We start from the raw sequence: 27259 nt of genomic DNA on the forward strand, positions 1-27259 counted from the left end.
CTCTCTGCAACTGAGGACAACCCAGAAGAAAATGAGAACCAAAGACTGTCTACTGACCTGATTCCTGGCAGCATTGGCAGCAGGTCCTCCTGAAAAACCAGCCTCTACCTCAGAGCAAAGCTTATCCAAGGAAGGGACATAACCTTTGTCCTTGGAAAGACCCACAGAGCACTCCTAGGCACATTCCCACCCTGCTAAATTGTTTATCTACAAATAACAGGAGATATCTGCTATGCCAGGTGTCCCTGACTCAGTCAGGCTAGGTGGGGACCCATAGCAACCCCCTAGCAGCCACCAATCAGCATGAGACAGGGAAATACCTGGGATGTCAGATGACCCTCCCAGTAGTTTATGGTGGTTGATAACGTGTTGGGAAACCATGTAGTTCAGCATGAACACCCCTCTTGGCTTAAGCCAATCAGTTCAAATGAATACCCCTTTTGTACTGACCAATCACCCCTACCCAACTTGTTCCCGCTAGTGAATGTGCTAATCATGTTTTAGAGTTGTTATTTGATTTTCCCAAGGTGTGTGATGATTTGCTAAGAGATGCTATGAGGTATGTGGGGGTCCCTGCCTTTTCCAAAGAATGTATAAAACTGCTGCAAACCCTGGGCTCGGGGCCTCTCAGTGTCACCAGTTGCTGTGTGTGTGGAGGACCAAGCTAGCTTGCAATAAACACCTCTTTGCTGCTTACATCGATCTTGGGTCTGTGGTGGTGTTTTAGGGGTCCTGAATTCGAGCATAACACTCCCTGAATGAGAATTTGGGGGTACATCTTCAGCATAGTATAATATCCCCTCCATTTATTACCCAGGTGCTTGGAATTCTAGGATCTCAGGCCATAATAAGGGAAGCTCACACACACACACACACACACAGACACACACATGGGTTTCCAGAAAGTCACCAGCTTTGATGTCTTTCCTGGGTTGTCTTGTAACTTGGTCCAACTCCGGCAAGCATAGCTCATCCTTTCCCAAAAGGCTTGTCTTTCTTTATCTGACAGCCAGAAGGACTCCTCAGCAGCTCTTGGCTCACTCTTCATAAGTAAGGGGCAGGGCAGAGATAATGAGATTGCCCAAATTTGTCAACAAGTCCAAAGCTGCATAGTTCAGGGCAGATGAAATTGCTGACTCAGTAGGGTGGGTATTCGAGAAAGAGAGAGGAAATTTTCCTTCTTCCAAGGCTGAACCCTGGGAGGGCTGAACTGAACTAGAATTGACAAGCACTTGGGTCAAGTCTAAACTTGCACAGATGGAATTTTAAGTACATAAAACACTAAAGTATTTGTGCCAGGAAGATCTGCTGTTCTTTCATGACAGATTTCTGCTGGCCCTACAACAGCACCAGGAACATGTGAGCTGATGTCTCAGAAAGGAATGTTTGCCTATTCTTGTACCTGGAAAAATGTGGGTCCTTAGAAAGAACCTATGGAAAACTCATGCTGAGGTAGATGATGCAGGGGATGGCTATGAGGCCTACTGAATTGGCTTTCTCTAAGCCCATTCAAATTCAAAAAAGTCTCTGACTTCCTCTACCAAAACCCTCACTTAGGTGTCTGGGACCCCAGTTTCCATCTGAAGAAATGGAAGCAGAGATTTTAAATTGGGTTAAGTCAAATGAAGACTTAGAACGAAGACTCAGAGCCTGAACACGTGATGTTCCTGATAGGGAATGATAAGTTTCAACCACTGTCAAATTAGGTTCTCAGCAGAAGGCAATCAGAAGTGAGGTTTTATTGTTCCATTGTGCAGATGGCTTTCAGATAGTCTTAGCTCTTGAACTGATGGTTCTTGCTCCAGGGGACTTGTGATTTTTGAGTTCTGATGATATGTATGATAAGGGTCTACTAAGACCCCAAGCTCTCTTTTAGAACCTGAAAAAAACCTTGTTTTCTTTCCACACTCCCTTGTTCCAGGGTGTTTTTGTCTTTTTTTTTTTTTCCCTAGTAGGAAGAAGGGAATAAAAGCTTGGTTCTCATGTTATTTGTATTCTTCCAAATTTATTGCATTGCTTAAGGTGCACAAGAGTATTTTTCATTTTATTTTTTATGTCACTCTTATAAAACTTAAAAGCCATGGGAGGAAACCTTTTGTTTACCTCTTACTGCTATCTTGCCTTTTCTTTATGGTGGTGAATAGAGAGAGGGTTCTCTGCTTCTCAGATTTGGTAGCAATGAGGAAGGAGAATATGGTAATAGGGACTCTCAGTTAATATTTGAAAAACATCTCACTACTTTGAAAATGGCTCAGGCACATTATGTTTCATATGCCTATCTGGATAATCTTCAAATTAATGACTATTTCAGGCCAATCAAAGGCCTCTCCACTTGATCTTCCTTAGCCTGAGGACAGCCTCTGAGAAGGGCATTCTGTCATTAGTCACCATTGTGACCCAAGTCATGCTGAAGGTTCTCCAACATGGAGTTTTCTGTTCCAGATATGAGTGGATGATGGTGGCCCTGCTGACCGCACTTCAGAAAGAAGCTGCGCTAGAAGGGTGTTCACCTGGGGAAGCCTGGGCCCAGTCACAGATCGCACAGTGGGGCCTCACATGTGCCTTCTCTTTCCCTTCAGCTAGGGACTACTGAGTCTCTTCTTAGCATTAAATAATAATGATGATGAAGAAAAGAAAAAACATTCTTTGGTAGAAAGTGCACAGCTTAAGCTAAATTCAAATCCCAGCTCTGCTCCCAACTTAACCTTACCTAAGTTGCTTTAACTCTCTAAATCTATGTCTTCTGCAAAATAGGGGTTGTTAAGATCTGCTACATGGAGTTGATTCAAACAAATGCAATGCTGGCTCTGTTTCCCACGCATATGGGAGAGGACACATGAGTTGTTCTGTCAGACCAATGACTTTTAAATTAGCCACTCACCAACTGCTGCCCTACTTTATAATAAAACAATGCCATCCACCCACACCATCAACCTTCTAAGGGCAAACGCAACATAGCAAAGCTCATGAACCAAGAAATAGCATCTGATTCCTTTTCCAAACTTAAAAAAAAAAAAATTACAGGCTTTCTTCCCCCCTCCTGCATTTTGCCAGACTGTGCATAATACCACTCACCATCAGCTGCCTTGCCTCCCACTTCTCTACTCTTCCAGCACAGCCCCTGCTTCTACCCAGGCCTTTGTTTGAAATATTTCCCATTTTCTCTAAATTGTAGCATGCAATGCATTGGGAGAAAAAAAAAAAGTGCTCTTTTGTGCCATGTTAAATGCTCAGAACATTGTAGAAAACTTCTTAAATTATACAACCCAGAGTGATCGCCCTCTCCCCAAAAAGGCAAGGGATCCTAGTTCCATGGAAAGATTTAGGCATTTATCTTTATCCAACTTCTCTCTTATCCTGGTATAGTTGGATAATGGAGGCACACTGGGGTAACATAGGCAAATATACACAGAAATTTATCAGCAGAGAAAGGTCATTTCTCAATATCCATTACCAAAGGATTCTTCTAAGATTCCTGCTAAGTAATTCAAAGTGCCCTGTTATATCATTTCCCACTTACTGTTACCAGATTACATCATCATATCTGAGGAAATTACACCCATAAAGGTAGGCATAGCATCTCATTCATCTTTGCATCCCTCTCCCATTGCACAGTGCCTGGCACACAGTGAGCTCACAAAACACTGTGATTGAATTGGATGAGCCATAATATCACTTGCCACAGTGCCCTTTACTTAGAATGTTCACATATGGACAGGGTGGCTAAGCACAGTTGGTAGAAATACTGTTATTGCTCTCCAGCTGGGAGCAGCTTTAAGTGGCCCAACTTGAGAAATGATTTTGTGCAATCACTTTCAAAAGTAAAGGGAAGGTCTCCAAGAAGAAGGGGGGGGAAAGAAAAGGGAAGTAGCAGATGATAACAAACATAGAAAAGCCACACACCCCATAGAGAAGACCAGGTAGTTTGAGGGTCAAATTAAATATTCCTGTCTGGAATTCTTAAGGATATTAAAATTGCCCCATCTCTAGAAGAATGGAGTCTAAATGATTTGTGTGTCAAAGATACTGAAACAAATCTTTTAGCTCCAAAGTTTGATGATTTTGATCCCCCAGAAGCAATTCCTAGTATTCATTGTTAAGGTATAAATACCCTGGACTAGGAAGCTTAAACAACAGAAATTTATTTTCTCATAATCTGGGAACCAGAAATCTGACATCAATGTGTCAGAGGGTTAGTTTCTTTTGAGAACCCCTACTTTCTTACAGATGGATGTCTTTGTCCATGTGTCTTCACATGATCTTCCCTCTATGTACCTCTATGTACGTCTGTGTCCAAATTTCCTCTTCCTATGGGGACACTTGTTGTATCACATTAGGGTCCGTGCTAATAGCCTAACTTTAACTTAATCCCCACTTTAAAGATGCTATCTCCAAATGCAGCCACATTCTGAGGTATCAGGAGATACTTCAACATATTAATTGGGGGGAGGGCGGGCAAGGAAGGGAAGGGACACAAGTCACCTAGTTATAGTATCTTAGTTGCCCATTAAGTTCTACTTATAACATTTAAGCTCCCTCTATTTTGCTCCTCCAAACTCTTCCAAATTCCCTACAAACCAATTCCAAAGGCTTCTTCATATTGTTTCAGGTACAGAGGGAGCACATGGTGAAGCAAAGCTGACCACCTCAGGGTGACTGGGAAACAAAAGAAGGGAAGAGGGGGATCTGATATTTTACTATCCTCTTCAAAGGCATTTTCCCAGTAATCAGAAGCCCTCTACTAGACCCCAATTCTTAAAATTTCCACACCTCTCAGGAGCACTAAGTAGGAAACTAAATCATTTACACCTAAGCCTTTGGAAGATATTCCAGATCCAAAGTATAGCATGAGATTTTGATTACCACCAGGAATCTGTGCTTTAATGAACTGACAGAACGGCTCGGGCTGCTTTGTTCTAAGTTGCCACTAAGTCGCCACCAAGTCGCCGCCACCGACCTAACACTAATGTGCTGTGAGATAGTGGAAATAAGATTTATGCCACCTATAAAATGAATCTAATGACACTAATGACTCTATTTCTTTATTTTCAGGAATAAAGAGAGTATATGTAGTTCATGGTGTGATCTGGCAGTAGATACATAGAGAATATCTCCACTGGATACTCTTAATCAACCACTTATAGGAAGCAAGGAACTGAGTAACTGCATATGATACTTTATTTTTTTATTGCTGCATTTTAATTATACATAATAGTGAGATTTGTTATTACATATTCATATATGAACACAACATATTTTGGTCAATTTCACTTTTGAGCATTTTTGGAAATCTAATGAATATTACAAAGTTGTTTTCTCCTAATGTTGCTGGATAAATTAGTGAAAAGGGAAATTATGAGCTCAGGGATTTTTGCTAGTTCTATATCCAAATAATGCCCTAAAATCTTCTACATGTGCCCTGAAGATAAGAAGACCTTGTATCCTGTAGCTATAGGGCTAAGATTGATGAAAAACAAATATAGAATCTCATCCTGCAAATGGCTGAATCATACTTAAATAGATCTCCCAGCCTGTAATGATGTCTAATATTAGGAGAGAAGAGAGGAGAGTCAGAAAAGAGCTTCAATCTTCTAAGATAATACATAAATAATTATGTACAGACTGTTGATAGAAATATGGATGTTGCTATGGTTTGAATGTATATATCCCTCAAAATTCATATATTGGAACTTAAGCCCCAAATGATATTAAGATATGGGTAAAGTCACAAGAGCTTGTATCTCTATCAATGGATTAGTGCTCTTATAAAAGAATTTAAATGAAGTGCCCTAGTGCACCTTTTACCATGTCAACAAAAGTGACAAGGTGCCATCCTAAAAGCAGGCAGAAAAGTCCTTAACAGATACCTAATCTGTCAGTGCCTTAATCTTGGAATTCCTAGTCTCTAGAACTGTGATAAATGAATTTCTATTGTTTGTGAACTACCCAATCTAAAATATTTTCTAGACTTAACCAAGACAGAGATTAAAAGCCATTCTGTGACTGACCCACACTAAGTAGGAGGTAACCAGCTTCTGGAGTGACCAAGAGTAGCATGAGTCACTGTGGACTCTTACTGAACAGGGCAGTGATGGCAAAAGCCAGGCAGGCTATGGTGGTCTACAGCAAGCCATTGTCCATTACATATCATTCTGCCAAGTCAAACTTCAGTCAAGGAGCTCTTCCTGGGAAAAAAATAAGAAATAAGTGTGATACTGTTCTATCCAGACTGGAACCATATAAAATTTGAAGATAAGAAACTCTACATCTTTGACAGCTCCATAGTATGACCATGTCCTACTTCATTGCTTTGTCTCAGTCATGACCTTCACTACCATTGAGTAACTACTCTTTATACACAAGAAATTATAACTTTACATCAAGAAATTATAACGTTACATCATCTCTTAATCACCCATTGGGTGGATGCTACTCCTTTCTCTGAAGAAGAAACTCAGGCTCAAGAAGAGTCTGGATCACCAAAAGAGGACTGACTGGCCATTATTTTTACCATGCTTGCAAAGACTGACATGTTTAATTCTCACAAGTCAATAAAAAATAAAATTCCAGCATGCATAATAGAAAGAGACCTCAAAGGAGTCACTAATAGGAAACTTGTAGGTAAATTGGGCTTTTAGCACAAAAACACTTGAGAATTCCATTTTGAAAATGCAAGGTTGTACATGAAAAATATCCTTAGAGAAGCATAAGGTGGATTTGAGAGCATCCCTTCTAGGCTGTCAATCAATAAGAATGGGGAACCACTGCCTGCTTCACTCCCTAGTGTCCAAAATGTGCCCAGCTCACAGAAGAGCCACCATGAATGTGTGCTGGCTGCCTCTGCCTGCCTGCTCCCTGTAAGGTTGTTGTCTTAGATCTGCAGTTTCTTGTCTGCCAGAACCCTGCAGGACTTCCTGCTAGCCAGTCTTGTATCACATTTTCATGCCTGTCAGCCTTGGCCCCTTGATTGTGGGCCACCTCTGGCCTTAGTCAACCAACTAGCCTTTCCACAACTCAATAGGCCTCAACCACTACCTCTGCAATGAGACTGTGCTTTGGGGCCAGAAAAACTGCTCAAGCGGCCCTCACCCTGAGAAGAAACAATTGTGGTCATGGGTTGAGCCATTAAGTGTTAGAATGTTTTGCTATCCAGGAAAAGCTAACACACCATTAATTTAAAAACCATCTTCTCCAGTAATCTGCAATGCCACCTTTATTATATATTCAATTCTCATGAAATTGAGAAGAAGGAGCCATTCTGATAAGATCACAGACAGAAATGAAACATATTATTAGAATAATATAATGTCTTAAGGTGACTATTATTATAAAGTAGCAAGAAACTTGGCTAAATTGTGTTCTAAATTGTTTTGTAGAAGATGGAATTTGTAAAAAATTAAATCAAATATTAGCTGAGGATATTTCTAAGCAATGAATGAGCAATATACTTTCTCATGGCTTTTTAAAGTAAAATGTGAAAAAAGAAAAATGAGGAAAAAAAAGAGAGAAAAGAAAAGGAATTTTTTATTAGAGAATTATAATCATACTTTTGGCTTCCCTTTGACAAGATTATACATACAAGAGATTTTATTTCAATCACTATTCCCCTTCCTTTTCCTCCCCTCTTCCTCCCCTTTTTTCTCCCTCCTCTACTCTATTGTTGTTCTTTTCACTCCTTTATGTATTTTTGTTTGGTACTTACTATATATACATAAAAGAGAAATTCCCTTTGGTACATTTATATATGTATGTAACATGATTCCATTAGATTAATTCCATATTTCGGTCCCTTTCCTTCCTGAAGAAGGAATTTTTAAGAAAAAAGAATTGGAGCCTAAATATTTGGAAAAATCTTGGTTTGACCATATTGAAAAAAATGAGAAAGTACTTTCAGAAAAGAAACCAATGGTGTGGCTAGATTTAATAAAGAAATTATGGGATTATATAAGCAGAAATTCTGCCTGTTTGAACTGAAGGGACAGAGAGAAAATGAAATAAAGACTATCAGATTTCTTAGATCTTAGAGGATTTTACTGTAGAACTACTTGGCTGAGAATATACACTATGCTTGAGGACAGGGAAGGATGGCCTTGAAGGTAATGCAGAGATCGAGAGAGCAGCCTCCTCAGACTCAAGGTGGGGATATCACCTTAGTTTTTAAAAAGCCAAATATCAGTGTCCCAGAATCTTGTAGCTGAGGTCGCCAAGTTGAAGAGGTAGAACCATAAATCTAGTGGGACTAAAGGGTGAAGCATTAAACCAAAGAGCATTATCCTTGAACTTTAAGATCTAAGGGAACTGGACTTGTATGGGACCCCTCCCTCCCTCCTTCCCTCCCTCCCTCCCTCCCTTCCTTCCTTCCTTCCTTCCTTCCTTCGTATTTCTGCCTTTTGAAATGGGGATGTTTATCTGCTGCTAGTTCCACCACTGGTTTGGGGGAGAACATAACTTCCACTGATTTCACAGATTCACAGCTAAAGGGGAATTTTGCCTCAGGATGAATACTTTGAATCTCACCCACATATGGCTTAGATGAAACTAAAGACTTTGAACTTCAGATTTGACACTGGAAAAAAACACTGTTGGGAGAATAACAGAATTTTGCATTCAAGGACATAAATTTTATGTTTCTGTGGATAGAATGCTATGGACTCAATGCTTGTGCCTCCCCCAATGTACATGTTGAAAATGATCCCACAGTGTGCTGGTAGTAGGAAGTGTGGCTTTTGGAGGTAATTATACTTAAATGAAGTCATAATGGTTGGGTTCTCATGATGAAATTGGTGTCTTTATAATAAGAAGAGAGGCTACAATTCTCTCTTCACCATGTAAGGATGAGAAACTGCTGTGACTCCATTTTTGAGAAACCAGCCTCTACCTTAGAGCAAAGCCTGACCTAAGGAAGGGGGGCACGATCCTTGTCCTGGGAAAAACCCACAGAGCACTCCTAGGCACATACCTACCCTGCTGAGTTGTTTGTCTGTAAATAACAGGAGACGTCTGTGGGGCCAGGTATCCCTGACTCAGTTAAGCTAGGTGAGGACCCATAGCAACCCCCTAGCAACCACCAATCAGCATGAGACAGGGAAAATACCTGGGATGTCAAATGACCCCCCAGTAGTTTATGGTAGTTGATAACATGTTGGGAAACCATGTAGTTTAGCACATACACCCCTCATGGCCTAAACCAATCAATTCAAAGGAATCCCCCTCTTGCACTAACCAATCACCCCTACCCAACTTGTTTCTGCCAGTGAGTTGTTTGATTTTTCCCGCAGTATGGAATGATTTGCTGTGTGATGTTGTGATGCATAGAGTATCCCCCAAAACCTATAAAATCTCACTGAACAAAGAACCAGCACTCACTCCCTGGGACCGCTGCGTTGGATACGATTGTGAGTCCAGGCTTGAGCTTGCAATAAAGACTCTTGTGTGATTGCATTGGATTCGGCTCCTGGAGGTCTATTGGGGTCCCAAGAATCTGGATTTACAAGGACATAGCATGAAGGCAGTTATCTATAAGCGCTCTGGGGAACCAAATCAGCTAGCACCTTGTCCCTGAGCTTCCCAACCTCTAAAACTGTAAGAAATAAATGCCTGTTGTTAAGCTACATAGTTGATGGTATTTTGTTATGGCAGCCTAGGCTGAATAATACAATGTATAAACAGTAAGATAAGGAAATCTTCAACAATCAACATATTCATTAAAGAAACAATTTTCTTGCCATCTTATCTGTTTCTTTATTAAACAATTTGTTTGTATTTCCTTGAGGAATTATGTGATCTCAAGACCAGGAGCACACTTCTGCATATGCAATGTAATTCATAAATTGATTATGAGATTCAAATTAGCTCAAGTTTAAGAGGTAAAGCTATTTACAGAATTTTTTATTATTATTAAGAGTACTTTTTATTTTGTGGAATTAAAAAAAATCTATCTTTATAAGAAATCCAAATACAATAGAAAGTCTAATAAGGGGCCCAAGAGTATTTGTTAAAAATCTGTTTCAATAAATTTTGAATATTGGCTTATTTAAATAATGAGGACCCTCTAAATTTGTTGTTGTTGTTGTTGTTGTTGTTGTTGTTGTTTGTATTGTCAGGGTATTTTAAGGGTCAGAAATAAAATAATTCAACCAAATGCCATTTCAGAGTACATATCAATCTTTGCTGTAATCCCAAAGCTGGTGGGAAGTTAAGTGCATCTCTGTTTCTTCAAGGCATAAAGCATAGTGTGATGGATCCAGCTATTTTTCCTTCTAGCATATGACCAGGAGAAAAGACAAACACCCATCTTCCCAAGAAGTATACAAAAAGAACGTCCAAAATGATCGTAGCAATGACTCTTTCTTCTAGCTTTCTTACATAATCTTAAGCATTTAAGTAATCTCTGGGTATGTATGTATATGTTACAACAAATCCCACCATTCTGTATAATTCTAATGCTCCAATAAAAAAATAAGGAAAAAATAATAAATAAATCATCTCTGGGTCTTCACTGGAAAGGTTGCCAGTGCTAAGTAAGTAAGACATCTATCACTTTGTGTTTCAAGTTTCAGAATCCTTGTTTAACAATGCCTGAAGGCTGTCAGCTTCCCAGACAAACTGTCAGAATGATGAACAATCCCAATATGGCAGCCAAGCCTTCCCTCACTAGAGGGAGTAGAGGAACTTGCGCAGGAAGGAGAGAGGAAAGCAAAACTGTCTACCACTCAGAAGCGAGTTTTCAAAATGTAGGAGGAAAAGATGGAAGTACCTAGGGTAACTTTACAATCACTAAAATCTACTAATTCATTAAAAAATCATTGAGATGTATCAGTATCAGGTACTGTATATATCGGGGTGTCCAGCACTCCCGACAGAGCAGGCACCTGCCCAGGCGGTGTAAGCTGCCTGGGAAAATATAGTCTGAAATAATCAGTAAGAAATAAAGACAAAGCCAGAGATTGGATTTTTAAAAAGTGGAGCACCTTATGGATCTTCCAGTCCTGAGGAGAAGGTGGAACTGAACGACTGTTAAAAAAAAAAAAAAAAAAAAAAAAAAAAAAAAAAGCCCTGATTCTTTATTTAAGAAGGAATACATCAAGGCAGGAATAAGGTTTCAATGCGGGAGGCTTGTTTCTGTGCTTGCTTCTGGGTGTGGCAGGGGTCTTGCAGTTAACAGGTTGATTAACATTTGAGAAGCTACACCAGTCTGGAGGGGCTGTCTGGCTCCAAAGGGTCACTCCCATCTCTGGAGCTGAGCCTGAACTTGAGCAGTGAGCTAGGACAGGGCACCACTTGAATCAGAGGTTCTCCAACCAATAGATTCCTACTAGGAGTTCCCCAAACCAGGCTCTGCTGCCTAATGGCTCCAACATCGCTGAGTTTAACTCATAAATGGCTTAGCAGTACTGTAAGGGTCCGGCGAAGCGTCGGAGAAGGAGAGACCACACGAGACTAGCTCCATGCAATGGCAAGGGGGATTTATTAGGGATCCGTTCCAGCGCGCTGGGGCTCCGTGCTCACTCAAGAAGGGAGAGCAGCCCAGAGCCCAGAGCAGAGGTCAAGCAGAGCTTAAGTACACTTTTTGGAGAGGGTGGGGGGCTTTGCATACATCAGAACAAATCATCATGAGGCGCGGGGAAAATTGAACAACAACTCTGATACATGATTAGTCCATTCATTGGCGGGAACAGGCTGGGCAGGGGTGATTGGTCACTTCTAAACTGGGTACACATTCAAACTGATTGGTTCGGGCCCTGTGACAAACTGCACAGGGCCCTAGGCTGAATGGCCAGTAGGGCGTTGTCTTAACTATCTCAGGAATCTGGGTGTAACAGAGGAACTTAATAATACCTAATCTTTTACATTTTAATTCAAGCTTTCCAGCTTAGAAACTTTACCCTTTCAGTACAGGCTCTGGAAATACTATGGTTAGATTCGAGGACATATAAAATCTCAAGGGTAATTTCCAATCTCAATAACCAAATTATCTTTTAGTATCAATGTGAATTACAAAAATTATGCAAAAGATCCAGATTTGAGATTTAACCAGCAATGATCATAAGAGTTTTTGAAACTTACTGTGACCTTTACATGTATTTCCTTAAGAAGGAATAATTTTGTTTTCATCACTGATTCCGCTATTGACTAAATTACCATTACTACCTGGATAGTGACATTTCATTTTTTTTGTTTGTTTGTTTGTTTGGAGGTAGAGTGCTCACCTAGCATGCATGGGGCATTGGGTTTGATCCTCAGGACCAAATAAAAATAAAATAAAGATATTGTGTCCACCTGTAACTAAAATATAAATATTTAAAAAGAGCTCTTTATATATGATGGATATAGTCCTTTCTCAAATACTTGATATGCACCTATTTTCCCTCTGTCCCTCGCTTGTCTTTTTAGTCTCTTAACAAATTTTTCTCAGAACAGAAGATTTATTTTATTTTTGATGCTGGAGATTGATTTTAGGTCCTTGGACAAACCAAGCACACATTCTTCCACTGAGCTACATGCCCAGCCGCAGAAATTTCAATTTTGTTGAAGTTTATAAGTTTTTTTCTTTTTTAGATTGTGCCCTTGGTGTTGTTGGCAAGACAGCTTTGCCTTAACCAAGATAACCAATATTCTCCTATTTTTTTTGTAGAAGTTCTGTAATCTTAGATTTTATGTTTAGTCTGTGATCCACTTTCAGTTAATCTTTGAATATGTGAATCAGTCACCTATGTGATGAGCTGTTCCTAGACTTTCTACTCCATTTCATCCGTCTGTGTGTTCATCTTGAAACTGATTTCATTACTATAGCTTAAAAATAAAATTTGCAGTCCAAAGTGAAAGTCCTCCAATTTTTTTTCATTTTTCAAAAGTCATTTTAGCTATTCAAGATCATCTGAAATTTTATATAAATTCTCAAATCAGTTTTTCAATTTCTAGGAAAAAAATTTGATGAAATTTTTTAGAATAGCATTAAATGCATAGACAAATTTGGGGGAGAACCAAATCTTAATAATATTGAGTAGTCTAATCTATCAATATATTATATTGATTGAAATCTTTGTTTTCAGTTATGTTTTATATTTTTCATATCTAACATCTTTTCTAAGATTTACTTATGAATTTTGCAAAATTTTAAAACTATGTCAATTGTGTTTCTTTTTTTGATTTCTTTATTTTAATTTTTAATTTGTTCTAATTAGTTATACATGACAGTAAAATGCATTTAAACACTTTGATATATCATGCATAAATGGAGTATAATTTCTCATTTTTCTGATTGTACATGTTGTAGAATCACAGTGGTCATTATGTCATATATGTACATAAGGTAATAATATCTGTTTCATTCTACTATCCTTTCTACTACCCTCATATCCCCTCCCCTCCCTTTACTCCCCTCTAACTAAAGTAACTCTATTCTTCCCAGCACCATCTTTATTGTGAATTAGCATTTGCATACAAGAAAAAACATTTTGGCCTTTGGTTTTTAGGGATTGTCTTATTTCGCTTAGCATGATATTCTCAAACTCCATCCATTTACTGGCAAATCCCATAATTTCATTCATCTTTAAAGAAGAGTGACATTGCATCATATATAATATATATAGTATATAATATATGTATTATATATTTTATATTATATATATATATATATCACATTTTCTTTATGTGTTGAAGGGCACATAGGTTGGTTCCATAGTTTAGCTGTTGTGAGTTGAGCTGCTATAAACATTGATATAGCCGCATCACTATACTATGGTGATTTCAAGTAATTTGAGAATAAACTGAGGAGTAGGATAACTGGGTCAAATTGTGGTTCCACTCTGATTTGGGCCTACTTTTTCTTCTGTTAGGTGCAGGGTCTCTGGTCTAGTGCCTAAGTCTTTGATCCACTTTGAGTTGAGTTTTATGCAAGGTGAGAGATAGGGTTTAATTTCATTTGTCACATTTGGCTTTCCATTTTTCCCAGCACCATTTGTTGAACAGACTATCTTTTCTACAGTGAACGCTTTTGGCACATTTGTCTAGCATGAGATAACTGTATTTATATGGGTTTGTCTCTGTGTCCTCTATTTGTACCATTGTTCTATGTGTTTGTTTTGGTACCAATATTATGACAGTTTTGTTACTATGGCTCTGTTGTATAGTTTAAGATCTGGTATTGTGATGTGTCCTGCTTCACTTTTCTTGCTAAGGATTGCTTTGGCTATTCTGGGACTCTGTTTTTCCAAATGAATTTCATGATTCCTTTTTCTATTTCTGTGAAGAATGTTATTGGGATTTTAACATAAATTGCATTAAATCTGTACAATGCTTTTGGTAAGATGGCCATTTTGACAACATTAATTCTGCCTATCCGGGAGCATGGGAGGCCTTTCCATGTTCTAAGGTCTTCTTTAATTTCTTTGTTTATGTTCTGTACTTCTCATTGTAGAGGACTTTCATTGTTTTTGTAGGATTGATACCCTAGTATTTTAGTTTTTTGAAGTCTATTGTGAATGGGATAATTGGGTTGCTTTTGACATTGTAATTTCTGGTTTTTTTTTTTTTGGTTGTTGTTATTGCTAATATATAGAAATAAAGTTTACTTTTTTTTGCATTGGGTGTCATTATGTTGCCCAAACTGATTGCAAACTCATAAGTTTAAACAATCCTCCCACCCAACCTCCTGAGCAGCTAGGAATACAAATTGTACCACCACACTCAGCTTAAAGTTTCCTTCTGTTTATTGATTTCTTTTTATAGTTCAATGTTGTTAAAAATCACAAATTATTGCATGCACAAGGCCCTGAGTTTGATCCCCTGCACACACACACACAAAAAAAAAATCACAAATCAGAAGCATTTGTGTCTTTGACAGGATTTTTAATATAGAAAATCATGTTATTAGATAACAATAAAAGGGTTTTTAAATTTGCTCTAGTCAGTTTTTTTGAAAGTAGAATGCATTTTGACACATCATACATAGATGGAATATAACTTCTCTTACTTCCAGTTGTGTGTGATATACTTACACTGCTCCTGTAACAATGTATGCACATAGGGTAATAATGTTCCATGCATTCTACTGTCATTCCTTTCCCTATACACACTTTCTTCCCTCACTCCCCTCTGTCTAATCAAAGTACCACTATGCTTACTTTTTTTTAGCATTATATTTTGCACTTCCATACATTTACTGGCAAATGTCACAGTTTTATTCTTTTTTCTGGCTGAGTAATATTCCATTGTGTATGTATATCACAATTTCTTTATCTATTCACCTATTCAAGGGCACCTAGGTTGGTTTCATAGTTTATCTATTGTGAATTAAGCTGCTATAAACATTCATGTGGCTGCATCACTGTATTACACTAATACACTCCTTTGAGTAAAAACCAAGGAGTGGGATAACTGGGTCAAATGGTAGTTCCATTCTAAGTTTTTTGAGGAATCTCCACACTGTTTTCTATGGTGGTTGCACCAATTAGCAGTCCCACCAACAATTTATGAGTGTACTTTTTCCCCCACACCCTCATTAACATTTGTTGTTTCTTGTATTCTTGATAATTGCCATTCTGACTACATCGAGGTGGAATCTCAGTGTAGTTTTGATTTTCATTTCTTTAATTGCTAGAGATGTCGAACATTTTTTAATGTATTTATTGATTGATTGTTTATCTTCTTCTGAGAAGATTCTGTTCATTTCCTTAGCCCATTTATTGATTGGGTTATGGGGGGATGTTGTTTTTCAAGTTCTTTTTTTATTGATTTTATTTTTTAAATACATGACAGTGGAATGAGTTACAATTCTTATTACACATATAGAGCACTTTTATATATCCTGGAAATTAGTGCTCTGAGGAACATAAGATAAAGATTTTCTCCCAATCTGTAGACTCTCTCTTCATGTTGCTGATTTTTTAAAATATATTTTTTTGTATTTGTACACAATAACTTTATTTTATCTATTTACATGTGGTGCTGAGGATTGAACCCAGGGCCTTGCATGTGTGAGGCAAGTGCTCTACAGCTAAGCCTTAACCCCAGCCCCACTGATTGTTTCCTTTGATGATAAAAAGCTTTTTAGTTTGATTCCATCCCATTTATTGATTCTTGATTTTACTTCTTGCCCTTGTTAAGGAAGTTAGCTCCTAACCCAGCCTGGTAGAAATTTAGGCCTACTTTTTCTTCTGTTAGGCACAGGGTCTCTGTTCTAGTGCCTAAGTCTTTGATCTATTTTGAGTCATTTTGGGGAAGTATAAGAGATAGGGGTTTAATTTTATTTTGCTACATATGGATTTCCATTTTTTTCCCTCACCATTTGTTGAATAGCTATATTTTCTCCAATGAACCTTTTGGGCATCTTTGGTGTGACATAACTATTTAAAAGAGTTTCATCTCTGTCTTCTCTTCTGTACCATTGTTCTTTGTGTCTGTTTTGGTGCCAGTATCATGACATTTTTGTTACTCTAGCTCTGTTGTATAGTTTAAGGTCTGGTATTGTGATATGTCCTGCTTCACTTTTCTTGCTAAGAATTGCTTGAGCTATTCTGGGGCACCTATTTTTCAAAATGAATTTTACAATTGCTTTTTCATTTCTGTGAAAAATGTTGTTGGGATTTTAGCAGGAATTGCATTGAATCTGTACAACACATTTGGTAGTATGGCCATTTTGACAACATTAATTCTTCCTATCCAAGAGCATGTAAGGCTCTTTCCAGGTTTTAAGTTCTTCTTTAATTTCTTTCTTTCATGTTCTATAGTTTTCATTGTAGAGGTCTTTCACCTCCTTTGTTAGATTTATTTCCAAATATTTTGTTTTCTTGTTTTTGTTTGTTTGAGGCAATTGTGAATGGTTAGTTTTCCTAATTTTGCTTTCATTGAATTTATCACTTATGTATAGGAATGCATTTGATTTATGAGTATTGATTTTATATCCTGTTACTTTGCTGAATTCATTTATCAGTTCTAGAAGTTTCTTGGTGTAATTTTTTGGATCTTCTAGATATAGAATAATGTCATTGGCAAATGATGATAGTTTGAGCTCTTCTTTACCTATTTATATCCCTTTAATTTATTTCTTTTGTCTAATTGCTCTGGCTAGAATTCCAAAGATGTTGTTGAAATAGATGTGGTCAAAACAAGCCTTGTCTTGTTCCAGGTTTTAGATGGAAGGCTTTTCATTTTTCTTCATTTAGAATGATGCAGGCCTTGAGTTCGTCATATATAACTTTTACAATGTTGTGGTATATTCCTACTATCCCTAGTTTTTCTAGAGATATGAATATGAAGGTGTGCTATATTTTGTCAAATGCTTTTTCTTCATCTATTGAGATGATCATATGATTAACGTTTTTAAGTCTATTAATATAATGAATTATGTTTATTAATTTCCATATGTTGAAACAACCCCGCATCTCTGGGATGAACCCCACTTGATCATGGTACACTATCTTTTTAGTATGTTTTTGTATGCAATTTTCCATAATTTCATTGAGAATTTTTGCATCAATATTTGTCAGGGATATTGGTCTGAAGTTTTCTTCCTTGATGTGTCTTTGTCTGGTTTTGGTACTAGAGTGATACTAGCTTTATAGAATGAGTTTGAAAGGGTTCTCTCCATTTCTGTTTCATTGAATAATTTGAGGAATATTTGTGTTAATTCTTCTTTGAAGGTCTTAGCTATGAACCATTCTCATCCTGGGCTTTTAGAGATTGGTAGAGTTTTGATGATATCTTTTAGTTTATTGTTTGAAATTGGTCTGTTTAAATTGTGTATGCCCTCATGATTCAGTTAGGGCAGGTTGTATGTCTCTAGAAATATGTCAATGTCTTTGACATCTTCTATTTTTTGGATTATAAATTTTCAAAAATTTTCTGATTACCTTCTGTATCTCAGTCATGTTCATTGTGAGATTTCCTTTTTCATCACAAGTTTTAGTAATTTGACATTTTACTCTCTCTTTGTTAACATGGCTAATGGTTTATCAATTTTATTTATTTTTTTTCAAAGAACTGACTTTTTGTTTTGTCTTTTTTTTCAATTTTTTTCGTTTCAATTTCATTGATTTTAGCTCTGATTTTAATTATTCCTGTCTCCTACTGTTTTTGGTATTGATTTGTTCTTCTTTTTCTAGGACATTGAGATGTAGTATTAGGTCACTTATTATTTGACTTTTTATTCTTTTAATGAATGCACTCAATGCAATAAACTTTCCTCTTAGTACTGACTTCATAGTGTTTCAGAGATTTTGATATGTTGCATCAGTGTTCTCATTTACCTCTAAGAATTTTTTTTATTTCATCCTTTATTTCTTCTACTATCCATTCATAATTTAATAGTGTATTATTTAGTCTCCATTTGTTACTGTAGCTTGCATTTTTTATTTTATTGTTGATTTCTAATTTGATTCCATTGTGGTCTAATAGAATGCAGGATATTATCTGTTTTTCGTTTGTTTGTTTTTGTTTGTTGTTGTTTTGTTTCAATTTACTAAGAGTTTCTTTATGGCATAAGATATGGTCTCTTTTAGAGAAGGAGCCATGTGCTGCTGAGAAGAAAGTATATTTGCTCATTGATGGATTATATATTATATATATATATATATATATATATATATATATATATATATATATATATCTGTTAAGTCTAAATTATTGATTGTATTATTTAATTCTAGTATCTTTGTTTAGTTTTTATTTGGAAGATCTGCCATGTAGTGAGAGAGGTATTTTAAAGTCACCCAGTATTATTGTATTGTGGTCTATTTGACTCTTGGAATTGAGAAGGTTTTGTTTGATGTACTTAGATGTACATCATGCATCTATGATGTAAATAGATGCCCCATTATTTGGGGCATAAGTATTTATAATTCTTATGTCCTGTGTATATATACTTCCCTTAAGAAGTATGTAATGTTGGGGCTGGAGATGTGGCTCAAGTGGTAGTGCACTCACCCAGTGTGTGTGAGGCACTGAGTTTGATTCTTGGCACCACATAAAAATAAAATAAAGATATTGTGTCCACCTAAAACTGAAAAATAAGTATTAAAAAAAGAAGTATGTAATGTCCTTCTTTGTCTCTTCTGATTAACTTTGGAGTCTACTTTATCTGAGATGGGAATGGAAACTCCTTCTTGTTTACACAATCCATATGAGTGATAAGTTTTTTTCCCATTCTTTTATCTTTAGCCTATGTATGTCTTTGACTATGAGGTGAGTCCCTTGAAGGCAGTATATTGTTGGGTCTTGCTTTTTAATCTAACCTGCCAATCTATATCTTTTGATTGATGAGTTTAAGCCATTAACATTCAGGGTTATTATTGAGATATGATTTGTATTCCATGTCATTTTGATTTATTTCTGTTTTTTGATTTGTCTTAGCTTCTCATGTGGTCGAATATCCATTTATTGTATATCCTCCCTTTGCTGGTTTTCACTTTTTAAGTTTTTCTCACTTCATCATCTTGGAATATTTTATTCTATAGTGTAGGCTTTCTGGTTGTGAATTCTTTTAATTTTTGTTTATCATGGAAGGTTTTAATTTCATCTTCAAATCTGAAACTTAATTTTGCTGGATATAAAATTCTTGGTTGGCATCTATTTTCTTTCAGAGCTTGCAATATATTATTCCAGGACCTCCTAGGTTTGAGGGTCTGTGTTGAGAAATCAGTTGAGATCCTAATTGGTTTTCCCCTATAAGTAATTTGATTTTTTTTCTTTCACAGCTTTTAAGATTTTTATCTTTGTTCTCTGTGTTAGTTATTCTCATTATCATGTGCCTTGGTGTGGGTCTGCTGTAATTTTGTACATTTTGGGTCCTGTAAGCCTCTGGTATTTGATTTTCCATTCCATTCTTTAGGTTTGGGAAATTTTCTGCTATTATATCATTGAAAAAGTTGTGCATTCCTTTGGTTTGTTTCTCTGCTCCTTCATCTATTCTGGTAACTCTTAAGTTTGTTCTTTTCATGTTATCTCATAGTTCTTGGATGTTCTGTTTATGGTTTCTTACCATCTTCTCTGCATGGTCAACTCTACTTTCAAGATGATATATTTGTCATCATTGTTTGTCTGTCTTCCAAGTGGTCTAGTCTGTTGGTGATGCCTTCTATTGAAATTATAATTTGGTTTACTGATCCTTCATTTCAAGGATTTTTGCTTGTTTCCCCCACACACACACACGATCTCTAACTCTTTATTGAAGTTATCTTTCACTTCCATATTTTTTCTTTTATTTTACTCCTTATACTTTTCTGTACTTCACAGATCAATTTAACTATATACAATCTGAACTTCTTCTTGGACATTTCTTCTACTGTATTACCTGTGGCTTCTGTTTTGAAGCATCTTGGTTTGTTTGGGGTGATTTATTCTCCTGTTTTTTCATGTTGTTAGTGTGTTTTTTTCATCTAGAAGTATGGATCTCAGAAAGCACAAATTATATAGACCTATAGTGTCCCTGAAGGTTTAATGGTGAGACCAATATCAACAGCACCCAGTGTAAACAATATATAGCCTTAAATATAATAGCTCCACTAAGGCAACTATTGCTTTCTCACATTAAATCAAAATGATGAGTTCAATAACTCTCTATAGTATAAACAGAAAATTTGTTTAAATGGTGGATGAGATAACATAGGTAGTATAGTATGCAATATTCACAAAGGAGGAAGAAGGAAGCTAGAAGTAAAAATTCACAGAAAGAGTGGAAGAGGAGCTAACAGAGATTGGCTGTTGGTTGGAGAAAAGGTTGAAAGAAAATCCAAGGAAATAGACAAGAGAGAGGAAGAATACAAACAAAGAGAAAATAATTAGAGACATGATGAAACAAAAATGAAAAACACTATTCATTTATCATTGTCCTTCACACACTGATGCACGAAAAACATCCTGTTCCAAATATGGTAGAGAGATTAGTGAATCAAAAAATAAAATAAGCTCTCTCAGGAGCATCCAAAATGGTACCTGGGCCACCATGACTGCTGAAGCTGTCGCCCTCCTTCGCACATCCCAAGGCTCCACAAAGCTGTCCCGCCATGCGCGAGGCCCGCGCTCCGGGCCCGGCAGGTCTGCGACTCGGTCTCCGATCACCCGCAACTACCGCCACCACATTCGAAATTCTCCACTGGGCTCACCTATTGGCTGGCTGGAGGGGTCACGTGACACGACGACGCAGCTCCCACCCACGACGCAGGGAAAGCCCCCCCCCCGCTGGAGGTATCACGTGATGCATTCGGCCGGCTCCATCCCTTCACCCGCAGTCTAGGTGGCTGTTAGCCGGGACTTTTCGGCTCAGAGTCGCTGAATTTATAGGGGCGGAGTCACTCCAAGACCCTTAAGAGAATTTCTCGACGGGGCGGGAACATGGCCGCCGAGGAGGAAGCAGCGACTCTAATGTCTCCGCACTAACGAGATCAAAAAGACCCTTTGGAACAGCGGCAGTCTTCACACTGAGGAACTTCTAGCAAAATTCCATGAAGAGGGGTCCTGCCGGGATCTGGTAGGTCTATTAGAAGTGTCGGTTTGTGGCCGCCGGGACTCGGGGCCTGGGGACTGCGGTACTTGCCGGAGACGGGCCGTCGCCTCCCCGGCCCCAGGCGCCGCTGGAGCCACGAGCCATAAAGACACGGACCGGGCCACGGTGTGGCTAGAAGCCGGGAACGCCGGGGGCGGAGAGAGCAACCAGGGCAGCGCCGGCTGTAGAAACCGCGGCGGAGAGAGGCGTGGGAGCTCGAGGCAGAGACACACCGGAGAGAGCGAGCCAGCACCCCGCCATCATCCCGAAATAGCGAGAAGAGGAAGATGGCGGCGGGAAGTGAGTAAGCCCCTCCGTGTTCCGCTCCCCGCACCGCCACGTCTGAAAAGCTGAGACAGACAGCTGCAACTCAGCATTAAGCTATCCGGCTGAGGCGGCTGGTCAGCCCTTCTCATCCTACGGAGGTGGATGCCTGCCGGGCCTTCGTGGGTAGTGGCCGCAGGGTCCAGGCGGGGCTTGGGAGACAGTGGGGACCCGCCCGTGGCGTTGGTCGCCCGGCAGGGTGAGGCGAACTGTAGCCGTTTGCGGAGGACACCACTGTGGCGGAGGGCTGGCGTGGCAGGACTGCGGCGGAGGAGATAACTTCTTTGAAGCCTGCTGCAGCAGGTGTGTGGTCTCCTGGCTTTCCCTCTCCACGCATCAGGGAAACCTTAAGAGCCCCTCCCAGCTCTCCCGAGAGTGCTACAGCCAGCCCGAGGGAGCCAGAGGTGGTGCGGGACTGCCGCTCCCACCAGGGCTGACTGCTGAGGTCTCTTGCACCAGCTACGGGGGTGTGGCTACCGGAGGGCAAGCAAAATTTGCTGAGGATTCTCAGCACCAAGCTCTACAAGCTTAGGGTCTGAGGGAATGGCAATCTGGAGGAGTGAGCCCAGTCGTTCATGAAAACAGGGCTCCCGGGAACAGCAGACCTGGCCTGTAGCCAGTATTGTGGTGAGAGGGGCCTGGCTAGAGGAAAAGTGGAAGTGATTGGACACAAGAGGAGGCCCTAGGCACTCAGGATTGGAGACTCGCCCAGTCTGGGAGGAGCTGCTGCACAGTGATTGGTTCCCGCGTACTGACGGGAAAGACTTGACCTGGTGGGCACAGCGCCACCTAGTGGAAGAGAAGTTAATCAAACTCTAAGACGGCATTTATTAGTCTTTTTTATAGTTGTTGTTGTTTTTTGTTTTTGTTTTTGTTTTTTTTTTTTTGATTGGGGTTTCTCTTTCATCTTCATTTTTCTATCTTGTTTTTTCTTTCTTTTCTCTTTTTTTCTTCTTTCTCTTCTAATCTTAATTTTAATTTTTTTTAATTATTATTAATTTTTTTTAATTTTTGTTCTTTTTTAGTTCCTATTTCTTTCTTCTTTTGTCTTTTTATTTTTCTTATCCCCCCTTCCTTGAATTCTACCTGCCTACTCTCATTCTCCTTAGTGACTTCTTCCCTTCCCTTCTAATACCTTTCCTCCCTAGCATCAAATAAATTTATAGGAATAAACAGTAACCCAGCAGTCAATCAGAACAAGAAGCAACATGAGCAGCTTCAAGAAACAAGGAAGAAAAGGAGTACAAACAATGCAGGACAGCCTAAATATTCAGGAGGACCTAGAGTCATCAGAAAAATGGTCATATAAAGACCTCAAGGAACACCTTAGACAGATGGAATGGAACATCAAAGAGGATACAAGACAGCAAATTCAAGCAGTGAAAGAACACATTGAGAATGAGTTACATAAACAGCTAAAAGAAGAAGTTAAGCATCTTTATAAGGAGATAGAGATTATAAAAAATAATCAAACAATAATTCTAGAAATGAAGGAAACGATAAACCAAATTAAAAACTCAATTGAGAGTATCACTAACAGAGTGGAACAAGTAGAAACCAGAACATCAGATAATGAAGACAAAATATACCATCTTGAAAAGAGTCTAGCCAACTCAGAAAGGCTGGTAAAAAATCACGAGAAAAACATCCAAGAGTTATGCGATAACATGAAGAAACCAAACTTACGAGTCATCGGGATAGAAGAAGGTACAGAGATTCAAACCAAGGGAATGAGAAACCTGCTGAATGAAATAATTACAGAAAACTTTCCAGAAATAAAAAAGGAAACAGATATACAAATTGAAGATGCATACAGGACACCGAGCACACAAAATCACAGTAGACCAACGCCAAGACACATTGTTATGAAGATATCCAATATACAGAACAAAGAGAAAATATTAAAAGCTACAAGAGAAAGGAGACAGATTACATTTAGGGGTAAACCAATACGGTTAACAACGGACTTTTCATCAAAGACACTGAAAGCAAGAAGGTCATGGAACAATGTATTTCAAACACTGAAAGACAATGGATGCCAACCAAGAATTCTGTATCCAGCAAAATTAAGCTTCAGGTATGACAACGAAATAAAGATCTTTCATGATAAACAAAAGTTAAAAGAATTTGCAGCCAGAAAACCTGCATTGCAAAGCATTTTGAGCAAAACACTACATGAGGAAGAAATGAAAAACAATAACCAAAACCATCAGTGGGAAGTGCCTCAGTAAAGACAGAGGGAGAGGGGAAAGATAATCACGAAGAAACAAACTAAATATTAAAAAAAAAAAAAGGATAAACATTCAAACATGGATGGAAGTTCAAACCATATATCAATAGTAACTCTGAATGTTAATGGCCTAAACTCTCCAATAAAGCGACATAGGCTGGTATCATGGATTAAAAAAACAAATCCAACAATATGCTGCCTCCAGGAGACACATCTGATTGGAAAAGACATACACAGGCTGAAGGTGAAAGGATGGGAAAAAATATACCATGCACACGGTCCTCGTAAGCAAGCAGGGGTCGCCATCCTCATATCGAATAAAATCGACTTCAAGACTAAGTTAATCAAAAGGGATAAAGAAGGACATTATATACCGTTAAAAGGAACCATTCACAAACAAGACATAACAATTTTCAATATGTATGCACCAAATAATGGTGCTGCGACATTCATAAAACAAATTCTCCTCAAGTTCAAGAATCAAATAGACCACAACACAATAATTATGGGTGACTTCAACACACCTCTCTCACCATTGGACAGATCCTCCAAACAAAAATTGAATAAAGAAACTATAGAACTCAATATCACAATCAACAACCTAGACTTAACTGACATATATAGAATATATCAACCATCATCAAATGTCAGCAGCACATGGATCCTTCTCAAAAATAGACCATATATTATGCCATAGGGCAACCCTCAGTAAATATAAAGGGGTGGAGATAATACCATGCATTTTATCTGATCATAATGGAATGAAACTGGAAATCAATGATAAAAGAAGGAAGGAAAAATCCTACATCACATGGAAAATGAACAATATGTTACTGAATGATCAATGGGTTACAGAAGACATAAAGGAGGAAATCAAAAAATGCTTAGAGATAAATGAAAATACAGACACAACATATCGGAATCTATGGGACACAATGAAAGCAGTTTTAAGAGGAAAATTCATCGCCTGGTGGTCATTCCTCAAAAAAAGAAAAAACCAACAAATAAATGAGCTCACACTTCATCTCAAAGCCCTAGAAAAGGAAGAGCAAAACAACAGCAAATGTAGCAGAAGGCTAGAAATAATTAAAATTAGAGCAGAAATCAATGAAATTGAAACAAAAGAAACTATTGAAAAAATTAACAAAACTAAAAGTTGGTTCTTTGAAAAAATAAATAAGATCGACAGACCTTTAGCCATGCTAACGAAGAGAAGAAGAGAGAGAACTCAAATTACTAACATACGGGATGAAAAAGGCAATATCACAACAGATGCTACAGAAATACAGAAGACAATTAGAAATTATTTTGAAAACTTATATTCCAACAAAATAGAAGATAGTGAAGACATCGATAAATTTCTTAAGTCATATGATTTGCCCAGACTGAGTCAGGAGGATACACACAATTTGAACAGACCAATATCAATGGATGAAATTGAAGAAGCCATCAAAAGACTACCAACCAAGAAAAGCCCAGGACCGGATGGGTATACAGCGGAGTTTTACAAATCCTTTAAAGAAGAATTAATACCAATACTTTTCAAGTTATTTCAGGAAATAGAAAAAGAGGGAGCTGTTCCAAATTCATTCTATGAGGCCAACATCACCCTGATTCCAAAGCCAGACAAAGACACCTCAAAGAAAGAAAACTACAGACCAATATCTCTAATGAACCTAGATGCAAAAATCCTCAATAAAATTCTGGCGAATCGAATACAAAAACACATCAAAAAAATTGTGCACCATGACCAAGTAGGATTCATCCCTGGGATGCAAGGATGGTTCAACATACGGAAATCAATAAATGTTATTCACCACATCAATAGACTTAAAGATAAAAACCATATGATCATCTCGATAGACGCAGAGAAAGCATTCAACAAAATACAGCATCCCTTTATGTTCAAAACATTAGAAAAATTAGGGATAACAAGAACTTACCTTGACATTGTAAAAGCTATCTATGCTAAGCCTCAGGCTAGCATCATTCTGAATGGACAAAAGTTGAAGGCATTCCCTCTAAAATCCGGAACAAGACAGGGATGCCCTCTATCTCCACTCCTATTCAATATAGTTCTCGAAACACTGGCCAGAGCAATTAGACAGATGAAAGAAATTAAAGGCATAAAAATTGGAAAAGAAGAACTTAAATTATCACTATTTGCAGATGACATGATTCTATACTTAGAAGACCCAAAAGGGTCTACAAAGAAACTACTAGAACTAATAAATGAATTCAGCAAAGTGGCAGGATATAAAATCAACACGCATAAATCAAAGGCATTTCTGTATATCAGCGACAAAACTTCTGAAACGGAAATGAGGAAAAACACTCCATTCACGATATCCTCAAAAAAAATAAAATACTTGGGAATTAACCTAACAAAAGAGGTGAAAGATTTATATAATGAAAACTACAGAGCCCTAAAGAGAGAAGTTGATGAAGATCTTAGAAGATGGAAAAACATACCCTGTTCATGGATAGGCAGAACTAACATCATCAAAATGGCGATATTACCAAAAGTTCTCTATAGGTTTAATGCAATGCCAATCAAAATCCCAATGGCATATCTTGTAGCAATTGACAAAGCAATCATGAAATTCATATGGAAAAATAAAAGACCCAGAATAGCAAAAGCAATTCTAAACAGGAAGTGTGAATCAGGCGGTATAGCGATACCAGATTTCAAACTATATTACAGAGCAATAATGACAAAAACAGCATGGTACTGGTACCAAAACAGGCGGGTGGACCAATGGTTTAGAATAGAGGACAGAGAGACTGATCCACAAAGTTACAACTATCTTATATTTGATAAAGGGGCTAAAAGCATGCAATGGAGGAAGGATAGCATCTTCAACAAATGGTGCTGGGAAAACTGGAAATCCATATGCAACAAAATGAAACTGAATCCCTTTCTCTCGCCATGCACAAAAGTTAACTCAAAATGGATCAAGGAACTTGATATCAAACCAGAGACTCTGCGTCTGATAGAAGAAAAAGTTGGCTCCGATCTACAGATTGTGGGGTCGGGCTCCAAATTCCTTAATAGGACACCCATAGCACAAGAGTTAATAACAAGAATCAACAAATGGGACTTAATTAAACTTAAAAGTTTTTTCTCAGCAAGAGAAACAATAAGAGAGGTAAACAGGGAGCCTACATCCTGGGAACAAATCTTTACTCCTCACACTTCAGATAGAGCCCTAATATCCAGAGTA

Source organism: Spermophilus citellus (genome assembly GCF_964194105.1).
Source record: "Spermophilus citellus genome assembly, chromosome: 2".
NCBI lineage: Eukaryota > Metazoa > Chordata > Mammalia > Rodentia > Sciuridae > Spermophilus > Spermophilus citellus.